Genomic DNA, 12,357 nt, shown 5'->3' on the forward strand with positions numbered 1-12,357 from the left:
GCGTGCAGCTCAAACAGTTAAGGATGGTACAAAAACTGAAGTACAAATCTTACAACCAAACAATTCACTGCAGTGATAGATACAAAAAAAATTGAAAACTAAATCAATTCAAGAAGATTTTATGAGTTAAATGAAATCCTCCACTTCACAATTTTATTGTGATCTTACGAGGCGTTTAACTGGATCTGCAATCACAGTGTACAACTCTTAACTCTGGTTGAATTTCGCTTTTTACTTTCCTTTCCTGCACCACCCCCACATTTTACTAAAAAAAAAATTTTACAGAATGTCACAAGATTAAACTGAAGATAACAAAAATCTAGGTCAATGTTGTGGGAAGTGCACCTTGTGTGAAATGTACTTGTTCAATCCTACTGCAAGTGTAGGCTTGTACTAGTGACGGTATGAATTCCATACGTCACCTACATTTAACAACTTTCTAAGCATAAAAAGTTACAAATGCCAACTCGTTTGCATTTTGTCCTTCTCCCAGCCTTTCCTTTGAAATTCAACATCTTCGAAAAAGAATTTTTAATTGCAAATGTACAGCAGAAAGGGGGACTGTCAAATGTGTTTAGTTAAACACCAACTTTGGATATGTAGTTATGCAACAGTGATTGTTCACTTCAATGCAATGATATTTCTTTTAATTGAAATGTTCCAATTTACATCTGACTGCAAATTAGTCATTATTGACTTCAGCAGGCTATCCATTTGAAGAAATAAAACACATTTGTACAGTACGTAGCTTTAAACAATATACATCTTTTTTTAAAACAACAACAGAAAACGCTGGAAAAACTCAGCAGGCCAGGCAACATCCGTGGAGAGAGAAACAGAGCCAACGTTTCAGGTCGAAGACCCTTCTTCAGAACTGGTGTGACTTCTGACGAAGGGTCTTCGACCTGAAACGTTGGGCCCGATTTTGTGGTTTGTGTGGGAAATGGTCAGGTTTCCCCGAACGTGGGGTTCTGACACACAAAAAAAATGTCAGCCAGCTCCACGCAATTTTCCCTCAAGTGGCCAATTAATTCCCAGCTTGCTAATTGTCCATTTCCAGTCAGAAAGCCCCACAGTATGATGTCATCATTCGTGGTGCTTTCAAGGTCCATAGCATCCTCTGAAGGCTTCCAAACGAACCATACAGGATGGCAGAGGAGCCTGCAGCAGCTGTGGCCAGTGCCAGACCCCGAGCTGCCTCCGAATTCGATGAGGCTTCACTGCAGGCATTATTGGATGGGGTTAGGGCCCACAGGGAGGTCCTCTTCCCTAGGTCAGGCAGGAAGAGGCCTCCCACTGAGACCAAGGCTGCAGGTGTCAGCAGATGCCAACTCGCTGGGAGTCACCAGAAGAACCTTGGCATTACATCTCTAACTCCTTCCTTTACTCCCCCACAGTACCATCCAGAGTCCCCGTCCTCACTGTGGAGGAGGAAGAGGCTGTGCAGCCAGACTCCTCAGAGGAAGCTCCAACCTCTGAGGGCACAGCGTCAGCAGAAGTAAACGCACCCAGCACCAGCGCAGACACTCACACCTCGGGGGGACCTTCGGGACATAGAGTAGTGTTGTCACCTGGTGTTTCACAGCTCACAAGTGAGCCTCAGCAGATTCTGGAGACAGGGACAGCAGTGGAGAGTCCTCGTCGGAGGGCGCAGGACTCTGCCAGCTCAGCTCAGCTGCGCTGCATGTCGACCCTCTACCTCTGGGTCTATCCGCAAGAGAAGAGGTGATGGATCTCCATGCACAGATGCAGGAGTCTCTGGCAGGTTTTGTCTCCAGGGTCGCTGCGAGTGTGGAGCAAATGGAGGAGTCCATAGCGACCATGAGCAGAGCCTTTGTGGAGTCATTGGCGCAAGAACGCATCACCATGGAAAGGTTGGCAACCTCCATGGAGGAGATAACTCGCCAGGGTACGGAAAACATGGTGAGTGCTCATAAGAGAATGACATCTCTTGAGGAGCGTTGGCCATCTATTGAACAGAGAAACCAGATCTTCATGGAAGTCCTTCTGAGTAGGACTGCCAGTGCAGAAACGGGTCCCCATGGCCCCCTAAAGCGCAGCAAGGTGCTCTCAAGCCACTTCTGGCCTGTGCAGCTTCAGGTGAGTGAGCAGCAGCCTGGCGCTCCTGGTGCTCATCCTGCTGTTCCTGGTTCTGCTGCTGCCGCCGCCTCTGCTGCTGGAGATCCTCTAATGGCAAGAAGGGAAGGAAAAAAAGGCGTCCCATGCTTCTGGTAGATGCCTCCGCTGAGGAAGCGCTGAGTGAGGGTGGCGAGAGGGGATTCCCAGGAGATCACACTGGAGAAGTGTGTGAGGCTCCAACCTTCCACAGCTGTGCCTAAGCCTTGAAGAAGTAGCCCCAAGCCTGCAGCAACAAGGTCCTTCAACATACAAGTGCTGGCCCTTTAAATCGCAGCTTTTCCGAATGACCTGCAGCTGACAGCAAGCAAGCCGGCAAGCTTCACGCCAGGTTTCATCAGCGGGGTTCCCCGCAGGCGGGTTTAATGTGGGGAAAGCCCCAAAATTGCAACGGCCCCTGAAAATCGACTTAAACAAGGTAATAATTGCTCATTAGTGTTCCGACAGCCAGTCCTGCCAGCGGCAGGCGGGACTGAAGCGGGTCACGGAGAAACGGCGGTCCGAAAGTCGGACGGGGCGGGGAATCAGGCGGGGTGGGGGGGGGGGGGTCGCGACCCGCTTTTTCGGCGATTTTTGCCCCCCGGCCGCCTGAAAAGCCGCCCGATGGCTGGCAGAAAATCGGGGCCGTTGACTCTGTTTCTCTCTCCACGGATGTTGCCTGGCCTGCTGAGTTTTTTCAGCGTTTTCTGTTGTTATTTCGGATTTCCAGCATCCGCAGTATTTTACTATCATACATTTTTTTTTAGTTAGAAGTCCAACTGGTAATTTTGTAAAATCCTTTGGTCATTCGGTTGGTAATTTGTCACCCGTGGCTCAGCTGCTGGCACACTCACCTCTGAGGTAGAAGGTTGTGGGTCTCAGTCCCACTCTAGAGACTTGAGCACATAAATCTAAGCTGACACTCCCAGTGCAGTACTGAGGAATGCTGCACTGTCGGAGGTGCCGTCTTTCGGATGAGATGTTAAGCCGAGGCTCCCGTCTGCTCTCTCAGGTGGATATAAAAGATCCCATGGCACTATTTTCAAAGAAGTGCAGGGGAGTTATCCCCTGGTGACCTGCAAAATATTTATCCTTCCACTAGCATCACTAAAAACAAATTATCTGGACGTTGCTGTTTGTGGGGGCTTGCTGTGCGCACATTGGCTGCCGTGTTTCTTACATAGAAGATAGGAGCAGGAGTAGGCCATTTGGCCCTTCGAGCCTGCTCCGCCATTCAATGCGATCATGGCTGATCATCCAAATTCAGTACCCTGTCCCTGCCTTCTCCCCATATCCCTTGATCCCTTTAGCCTTAAGAAATATATCCAACTCTTTCTTGAATATATTTAATGAACTGGCCTCCACCGCCCTCTGTGCCAGAGAATTCCACAGGTTCACCACTCTCTGGGTGAAGAAATTCCTCCTCATTTCAGTCCTAAATGGCTTACCCCTTATCCTTAGACTATGACCCCTGGTTCTGGACTCCCCGGCCATCAGAAACATCCTTCCTGCATCTAGTCTGTCCAGGCCTGACAGAATTTTATAGGTTTCGATGAGATCCCCTCTCAATCTTCTAAACTCCAGTGAGTATAATCCCAATCGACACAATCCCTCCTCATACATTACAACAGTGACTACACTTCAAAAAGTACTCCATTGGCTGTAAAATGCTTTTGGACGTCCGGTGGTTGTGAAAGGCGCTATGTAAATTCAAGTCTTGTTGTATTTTTAATCCAAGATGCCACAATACATAATGGCACCAGGGCCACACAAAGGTTCTTCCCTGTTGTATGTGAATTGCTAGCAAGCCCAGAATCAAAGACAAGCTTCCCCCCACCCCCGTGCCTCAGAATTAAACTTGCAACCTTGGTAATCACAGCAACCGTGGCCAAATCCAAGGCCTGGGAGTCCCGGGGTTCAGTTTTTAGGATTGCGGAAATGACACAACACTCACAAAGCGCACAAAATTCAGTGGAACGGCACTTTGCGATTTAGTGGAAATTCCTCTTCTGACATACCCTCACTGATGCGAGATTTTCTCTGGCTGAACAACTGGCACAGATTGCAGACTGCAGAGAAAAGAGAAGGCCGAGGGGTGACCTAATAATAGGTCTTTAAAATTGTGAAGGGGTTCGAGGGGGTGGAATATTGAGAAGATGTTTCCACTTGTAGGGGAGTTCCAAAAGTAGGGGTTACAAATGGAAGATAGTCACTAAAAAAATCCAATTATGAATTCAGGAGAAACGTCTTTATCCAGAGAGTGGTGAGAATGTGGAACTTGCTACCACAGGGAGTAGTTGAGGTGAATAGTATCGATGCCTTTAAGGGGAAGCTGGATAAGTACATGAGGCAGAAAGGAATAGAAGGATATGCTGATAGGGTGAGATGAAGTAAGGTGGGAGGAGGCTCGTATGGAGCATAAACACCAGCATAGACCAGTTGGGCCGAATGGCCTCTCTCTGTGGTGTACATTCTATTCAATGTGGAATATTGTATAGGAAACTTTGGTTTATCCGGAGGTTAACTGTCCGGAATGCTCGATCCACCGGCAAAATTCAGGAGTCGGTTCAGTAAGTTTTTTTTCTTTTCGTTGCTTTTTTTTCCCCCACCAGTCAGGCTCTGCAAGGTCTCGCTGAAGCTGTTGCTTAGCTACAGGGTTTGTTGCTAGATATGGAGCTCAGAAGCTCGGTATGTTTTAACATTAGCGCTGGTTTGTCCGGCAGTTTTGATGGGACGGCAACGGCTCGGTCCCGTCGGTGCCGGATAGCACAAAGTTTCCTGTAGATGGAGGAGGGGAAAGTGCAGGATGCACAGATGCTTACCACATTATTGATAGCTGCAACAGAAGGAGATTGCGACAAGTGTCACACAGGGCAGTTGAGGCCAGTTCATTAAATATATTCAAGAAGGAGTTGGATATATTTCTTGAGGCTAAAGGGATATGGGGAAAAGGCAGGGACCGGGTACTGAATTTGGATGATCAGCCATGATCTCATTGAATGGCGGAGCAGGCTCGAGGGGCCGAATGGCCTACTCCTGCTCCTATCTTCTATGTTTCTACAAGTGTAAATCTGAGGTGGCAGAGCCAGAGGTAGCCAGAGTACGCTGGAATGCACCTGCGAAATTTGAATAGAAGTGAGAAGAAGAAATAAAACAATTCTTTTCAGAGAAGAGGAGGTAGCTAGTCTTGCGCAAAGAGAAAACGTGCTATCAAATAGTGAAGACCACCAGTGGTTCTATCAAGAGTTTGCACACACAACTTAAGGCAAAGCACAACAACACTGACCCAAGGAAAAGAACAAGCCCAGTTACACTAATCCTGATGGTATGTTCACCTGTTACTACGACCACAAAGTTGAAGCTCGGGCTCATTTCTTTAGCATTGATAAAAAGTCTTCAGTTAATGATGGAGTTATGTGTACAAAGCACTAGAGAGGTACCACCAACGCTGCCTCCGCAAGATCCTGCAAATCCATTGGCAGGATAGGCGCACCAACGTCAGTGTTCTTGCTCAGGCCAACATCCCCAGCATCGAAGCTTTGACCACGCTCGATCAGCTCCGATGGACGGGTCACATCGTCCGCATGCCCGATACGAGACTCCCAAAACAAGCGCTCTACTCGGAGCTCCAGCACGGCAAGAGAGCCCCAGGTGGGCAGAGGAAACACTTCAAGGACACCCTCAAAGCCTCCTTGAAAAAGTGTAACATCGCCACCGACACCTGGGAATCCCTGGCCCAAGACCGCACAAAGTGGAGGAGAAGCATCCGGGAAGGCGCCGAACACCGAGTCGCTTCGCCGGGAGCAAGCGGAAGCCAAGCGCAGGCAGCGGAAGGAGCGCACGTCAACCCAAGCACCCCACCCGCCCACCCGCCCCTTCAACCACCGTCTGCCCCACCTGTGACAGAGACTGTAGGTCCCGCATTGGACTCTCAGTCACCTGAGAACTCATTTTTAATGTGGAAGCAAGTCATCCTCGGTTTCGAGGGACTGCCTAAGAAGAAGACGACGACATAACTGGGAGAGATGACTTTCCACTTAGATGTTCTGTTCCTCAGTCAGCCTTCCAAAAGCATTGCGGGAAAAAGGATTCATTTTACCCAAGTCAGTAAACAGTATAAATAAAATATTAAAGGATGACGGACAGACACCAAGGCCTCCTGTAAAGAGCAAGATGCTGACTCACATGGAGAAAGAGAAATAGTTCAATCTAACTTTTGATGAAAGAACTTCAGCACAAAACACAGAGGCCGGAATTTTGCCGGCGCTCAGAGGGCAGGTTTGGAGGCGGGTCCGCTGTCAAAAAAAGCAAAGATCAACAGCGGGTAGGAAACCCACCTCTACGCGAGTCTCCCAGGTGTTGGGTCTGTCAGCGGAGAACTGACCTGACACCAAGCGGCGGGGGAGACAATTGAGCTCATTAAATGGCTTGTTAAAAGCCAATTTAATGGTATTTTGAGGCTTCCTTCCAATTTTGCGTGCTCCCCCACGGGTTACCTGCTGCTCAGGGAACATGCCAGCTCACCCTGGTGTGACTGGAGTCTGCTCTGATGTATCTGATAAGCTGACAGCTGCAGAAGTGGTGTAAAGGATGTCATGTTGCAGATGGTCAGTTTCAGAGCACAGAAACTGTTGGTTACTGCATTTGTAAGACATAGAGATTTCTTTAGCTTGCAAGTGTTTAGCGGCAACTGTATGTCCAGTGCCACTTCATTGGAACAACCTCTCTCACCAGTGACAGATCGCTTCTGTCATCTCACCTGCAGCAGCCATCTATTGCAGCAACATCGGAGCCAATGAAACAATCCGACCTTGGTCCTCTGAATCCTTCCACGATCAGCCCCAATGCCAACATCACCAGGCACACCAACAACATCACCAATGTTCTTTGCCATCACCTGATGCTGCACAGGACACAGCCCCTGACAACGTTGCTGCCCAGGAGGCCAGCGATGGCATCACCATGGCCAGATTTTCTTCACTTGACACTGTAAACCCTGGCTGCCACATGATGCGCCAGGTTGACACCATCCCACATCAGCACCGTAAAACATCCCTTTAATATCCAAGCCATTCCATACACACTCATCACTATGGGGAGGGGGGGGGGGGGGCGGTGCGGATGTTATGTCTCAACATTCACTGGAACTCAGCAAGACACTTCTCAAGGTGCGCACAGATCTGTCCAATAAGGGGCAGTGTTGAAAATATAGATTTCACTGTATGACAACACATTACCAGAAACTTCACATGGACATTGGTTAAACCTCTTAAGTGCCTACCCTTGTGTGTTGTTAGTTGGTATGCTTGCAGTAGATGAGGGCGAGTGTGAGGGGTGGCTAGTGAGATGGGGAAGTGATAATGTAGATAGAGAGGGTTGAGTGGAGGTGCAAGGTAAGTTGGTGTGAGTAAGGATGTGCAGGAGTAGGGTAGGGAAAGCTGAGAGATGAGGATGAATTGAGTGGCACGGCAGGATGAGGTTGAGTGTGGCTTTGCAATAACATTTCATGATCCACTGAGATTGTTGAAAGGTTGGCGCCACTGCAGCCTGGTCCTCCTGACGACATCCCTGCTTGTGCCCTCCTGTGCAATGTGCAACCAGGCTGTGTTGGTGTCCTGGAAGGGAAGAGAACCTCCCTGCGTGCTGTGACTCCTTCCATCAGCATATGGAGGGAGTCATTGGAGAGCCTGGATGCAAGCATCCACCTTTGTGCAGTGATTGTCAGTGTTTGCAGCACCGCAATGCTGTCAAACACTGACAGAACAACTGCTAAACTCCATGTGGCTGTGGTCCCTTTAAGGAAACCAGCTGATGATGTGTCATCAAATGACATCATCAGACCCGCTTCCTGTTAATTGGCCGGGAAGCCAGCAGGGTGGGTTTAACAAGGGCCAATCAAGGGAAAATCCCTTTGACAGAGCAGCTGCAGCTGGAAGCAGGACAGGAACCCGGAAACCAGCTCTCCCGCCACCGCTGAGAAAATCCAGCCCACAATATGCGAACATAAATGTTCAAGAAAAAGGTGGATAGTTCCGCAGTCTTCGGTTGATTTACGTTCACAGTTCTGTGCTCGCCAAAAAGTATAGAAGTTCAAATCATAGTGTCATTGTTGAACGATGTTGTGCATTGAAAGAAAGTCGACCATTTTCCCCCATCAGACTCTGCCTGTGTACGGCAAATTAAAATGTCCTTGCGACATGCTGGCTCTTGACGTACTAGCTGAGCTTGTAGCTGCAAGAACCAGATACTTACAGATAACAGATGGTTAACAGGAGGATTCGGTCAGGGACACACAGCCAGTATGTACGTAATTAGAACCCGGCATATTGGATATATTTATAGGGCTAGTAGGCAGTGGTTTTGAGCTCTCGGAACAGTCGGAAGTCTATAGCCTAGTGACAGAGGTCAAGTCTGATCACCTTGAGTTCGCAGGTTGTACAAATGCTTGTCATTTAATGTAATAGCTGTATTGCAATACAGCTATTACAAGTCAATATCAAAGCTTGCTGTTGAGCAAACCACTCGTGCCCGAATCACGCAGAAATTATTGTTGTAGGACAAACAACCCTATGTTGCAACAGTAATTACGGGATAGCATCCACTTACGTGCATCAACTGATTACCGCAGTATTCTGGTGACAAAGCTTAAGATTAACTCTGTCATGTGCAATTTGCAGTGCTGGGCATACTTTGCAACAGCAGCAGCCATAACTTGGCCCCGTTTCCCCATTTCATTTCTAACGGTTTGCCCAATGAGTCCAACTCCACAAATGAAGAGCAGCTTAGAATAACAGGAGGAAAATACTTTCAGAATTCAGCCAATGATGGTCACAAGTAGGGGTTTATTTCTGTCATGACTTACATTAAAACTTCAGTGTGTCTTTTTCTTCCCCAAGTTCTTTGTGTGTCAGCCTCTGACTTTTTTCTGTTCGATGATTTTAAAATTTCCAAATACAAAAGGAAAGGTCTCAAGTTCTAGCCCAGTGTAGCTGCAATTATGCCAAGTAGGGTACAAGTGCAGAGTGAAGAGTGTAATTCAGTGTTCGGTGTACACAATCAATGGCTTTCAAACTGATTGGCTGCAATTTCCACAATACTAATTAGAGGCACCACAGAAACGTAGCCAATCCACAAGCACACACTCTTATGAGATCAACTGTGGAGTTAGCAAAAATGTCCAATAGTCTTACAATTCTTTGAGAAAAAATTGGTGTTTGCTTGCAATGTACTAAAATGACTACAGTGAGTGGAACCACTCCCTGCTGGCGACATTTCTGTGGCAGGAAGCAAAAAGCACTTTCGTTCACAATAGCAACCGAACCAGATTTATGTAACACACAAAAGTCTTGCTAAGTGCAACACTCGCCCCGATCACACTCTGTTGACAAAACCTCTATTGTTATATAAAACAGTACATCCTCTCACTTAGCGTGAGCAACACCATGGGTTATCTGATAATAAAACAGGGTAGCCATTATAAGTAACAAGTGCCAGATTCACTAAATAGCAGGCTGAATTATAATGGCCATGTCAGCCATCTGTGGATATGGATATCAAAGTATTGATATAGATAGATTCCAAGTACAAACTGCAGCAATCATACGATTTATTTTCCTCCTCTTTCGGGCGAGACGTTAAACCGAGGCGCCGTGTTCCCTCTCAGGTGGATGCAAAAGATCCCATGGCACTTTTTCGAAGAGCAGGGGGGAGTTCTCCCCGGTGTCCTGGGGCCAATATTTATCCCTCAACCAACATCACTAAAACAGATGATCTGGTCATTATCACATTGCTGTTTGTGGGAGCTTGCTGTTCGCAAACTGGCTGCCGTGTTTCCATTACAACAGTGACTACACTTAAGAAAGTTGTAAAGCGCTTTGGGACATCCTTCGATTGTATCAAAATAAAAGCACAAATGCTATTTGATCTTCCTTTAGGTATAGTCTGTGACCCTTGGGACCGCCATTGATAAATGGAGATGGTTATTTCTGGTCCGATTCCCAAGGTAATTGGGACATTTTGAGCATGTGGGCTAGTTTTAATAATCACAGTAAATATCATGGGCAGCCTTTCTTGCTTGCATGTCACCAACAAGAAACAAACTACAGCCAACAAACTGGGTGACTTCCAGTATTGTAAACCCACCACGAAAGCGCTTAAAATTGTGCCGGCCATTAAACAGCAGCCAATATTCACACAGCTGGTATCAACCCACTCTCCAGATGGACGGAATCGTGGGACGCATGCAAGAATAAAGAACCAACACCTCATCACTGACCCAACAGCAGAGGTCCCTGGCTTCGACCTCCCTTGAAGGCAGTGGACGGCGCTCAACCCAATTCGCAGAGGGCGCGGGCGATGTGGCCAGCTGCTCCACAAGTGGAAGATGAGGGACGACCCAAAGTGCGACTGCGGCCATGAGTCCCAGACCATGGAACACATCACACCAACCCGCCCACAGATCTGTTGCGGGAGGCATCTCATTTCTCCACTCGGCATCTCAGGAGGCCATCGGATGGAGAGCCAAGCTAGACATCCCATAATAAGCTCCACACCCCCCGTCATACGAAACAACTCTTTGACTAAACAGGAGTTGCACAATAACAGCCAACAACCCTCATTTTTTCTCCCCAGATGCCTGGCATCAACTATCATGGCACAACTGAGATCAAAGCCACAGCAGTTGAACGCACATGACACTAGTCCTCCCACTCAGTGCCACCATGAAATCACGAGGCCAAAATTCCTGATCACCTGATGAATAATCCCGTTCAACACTTTTTTTAACCTATACCAGCTCTCTTTTTATCTGGTGTGGCTTAATAGAAGGAATAAAACACATTATTGAAATTCTAAAATTCAGAATGGTTTGTAAACTCATGTGCCAAATCCTCAAATACACAATACAACTAAAGCAAGACACTGCAAATGCAGGAAACACTCAGCAGGTCAGGCAGCATCGGTGGAGGGAGAAACAGAGTTAAACATGAAACGTTAACTCTTCTTTCTCTCTCCACAGATGCTACTGCACCTGCTGAGCGTATCTAGCAACTTCAGTGTTTTTTTTTATAAATAACCTTCTCTTAGATAGCTGGAGAATAACCGATAATGCAGACCAGGAGTGGATCACAACGCTGCAGTGCAAACCAATCAACTGGTTGAGATGACATCATGCACCACACTTAGCAACACCCAACTCCAAGCATCTTAATCCCAGCAAGACCTCAACTCCAAGCATCTTAATCCCAGCAAGACCTCAACTTAAACATGCAACATTACACCTGGAGAATCATATGCAATATTACAAGAGGCCGAAAGGTGAATGCATGAATCTGAAATGATTTAGGACAATCCCGCCCCCCCCTCCTCAGTTGAAGCCTCCTTCAGCAAACCTTGGACCCCAGACAGTGTTATTATTAAAATAATAAAGACATTAATTACCCACTTCAATCCCCCAGATTTTATACAAATACAATTTGCAGGTTTAATAATGCACTTCAATACCCCAAAAAATACAATTTGCAGGTTTAATAATGCACTTCAATACCCCACAAAATACAATTTGCAGGTTTAATAATGCAAGGTCGCTGCGCTGGTCCTGCAATGCAAGAAGAGGCTGCACTGGCCGATGCCCTTGGCCTCCGCTGTATCTCAGGCCTGGCGCTCGGCAGCCCCTCCCCGGGGCCTGTCCTTACCGTCAATAGCAGCCGCTGCGGGTCTCTCGGGCCTGCGGGAGAGCTGGAGAAAAGGCTGTGTTATTTCATTCTACCCTTTTATTTTGTTTCATCCTCCTCTTGGCTTTTATATATGTGTAATATTATATTATGATGGCGGCGGCTGGTTCACAGACAGCGCGGAGCGCGGCCTCCTCCTTCAGCACCGACCGTTGCCAACCTCCTCCCGACCGCCAGCTCTCGCGAGCGCCCTGAGATCTCGCCCCAGCATCAGCACCAATCCTCAGCAGTCGCCATGGCAACGCCTCCTCCCTCTCTCTCTCTCTTCCTTTCCCTCTCTCTCCCTCTGTTCCTCCCTCTCCCCCCCTCACTCTCTCTCTTCCTTTCTCTCTCCCTCTGTTCCTCCCCCTCTCTCTCTCTCCCTCCCTCTCTCTCTCTCTCTCTCCCTATCTCTCTCCCTCTCTCTCCCTCTGTTCCTCCCTCTCCCCCCCCCTCTCTCTCTCCCTCTCCCCCCCCTCTCTCTCTCCCTCTCCCCCCCCCTCCCCCCCTCTCTCTCTCCCCCCTTCCCCCC

The 12,357-nt window shown here is 47.9% G+C and overlaps 1 protein-coding gene across 2 annotated transcripts in view; it reads right to left on the reverse strand.

The window, feature by feature from the left end:
• LOC147097341 (secretory carrier-associated membrane protein 5-like) overlaps nucleotides 1-12,025 on the reverse strand; it is a 66,822-nt gene extending 54,797 nt beyond the window's left edge. The window contains exon 1 of one of the 2 annotated variants that reach the window (XM_085972231.1): nucleotides 11,808-12,025. The gene's annotated coding sequence lies outside the window, so the exon portion shown is untranslated. Of the gene's footprint in view, nucleotides 1-8,721; nucleotides 8,741-11,807 lie in introns of those variants that run through there. The other variant, XM_085972235.1, reaches the window with a different exon arrangement.
• Nucleotides 12,026-12,357: the final 332 nt, after the last annotated feature.

Source organism: Somniosus microcephalus, chromosome 32 (assembly GCF_052327205.1).
Source record: "Somniosus microcephalus isolate GS21.2 chromosome 32, FLI_Smic_1.0, whole genome shotgun sequence".
NCBI lineage: Eukaryota > Metazoa > Chordata > Chondrichthyes > Squaliformes > Somniosidae > Somniosus > Somniosus microcephalus.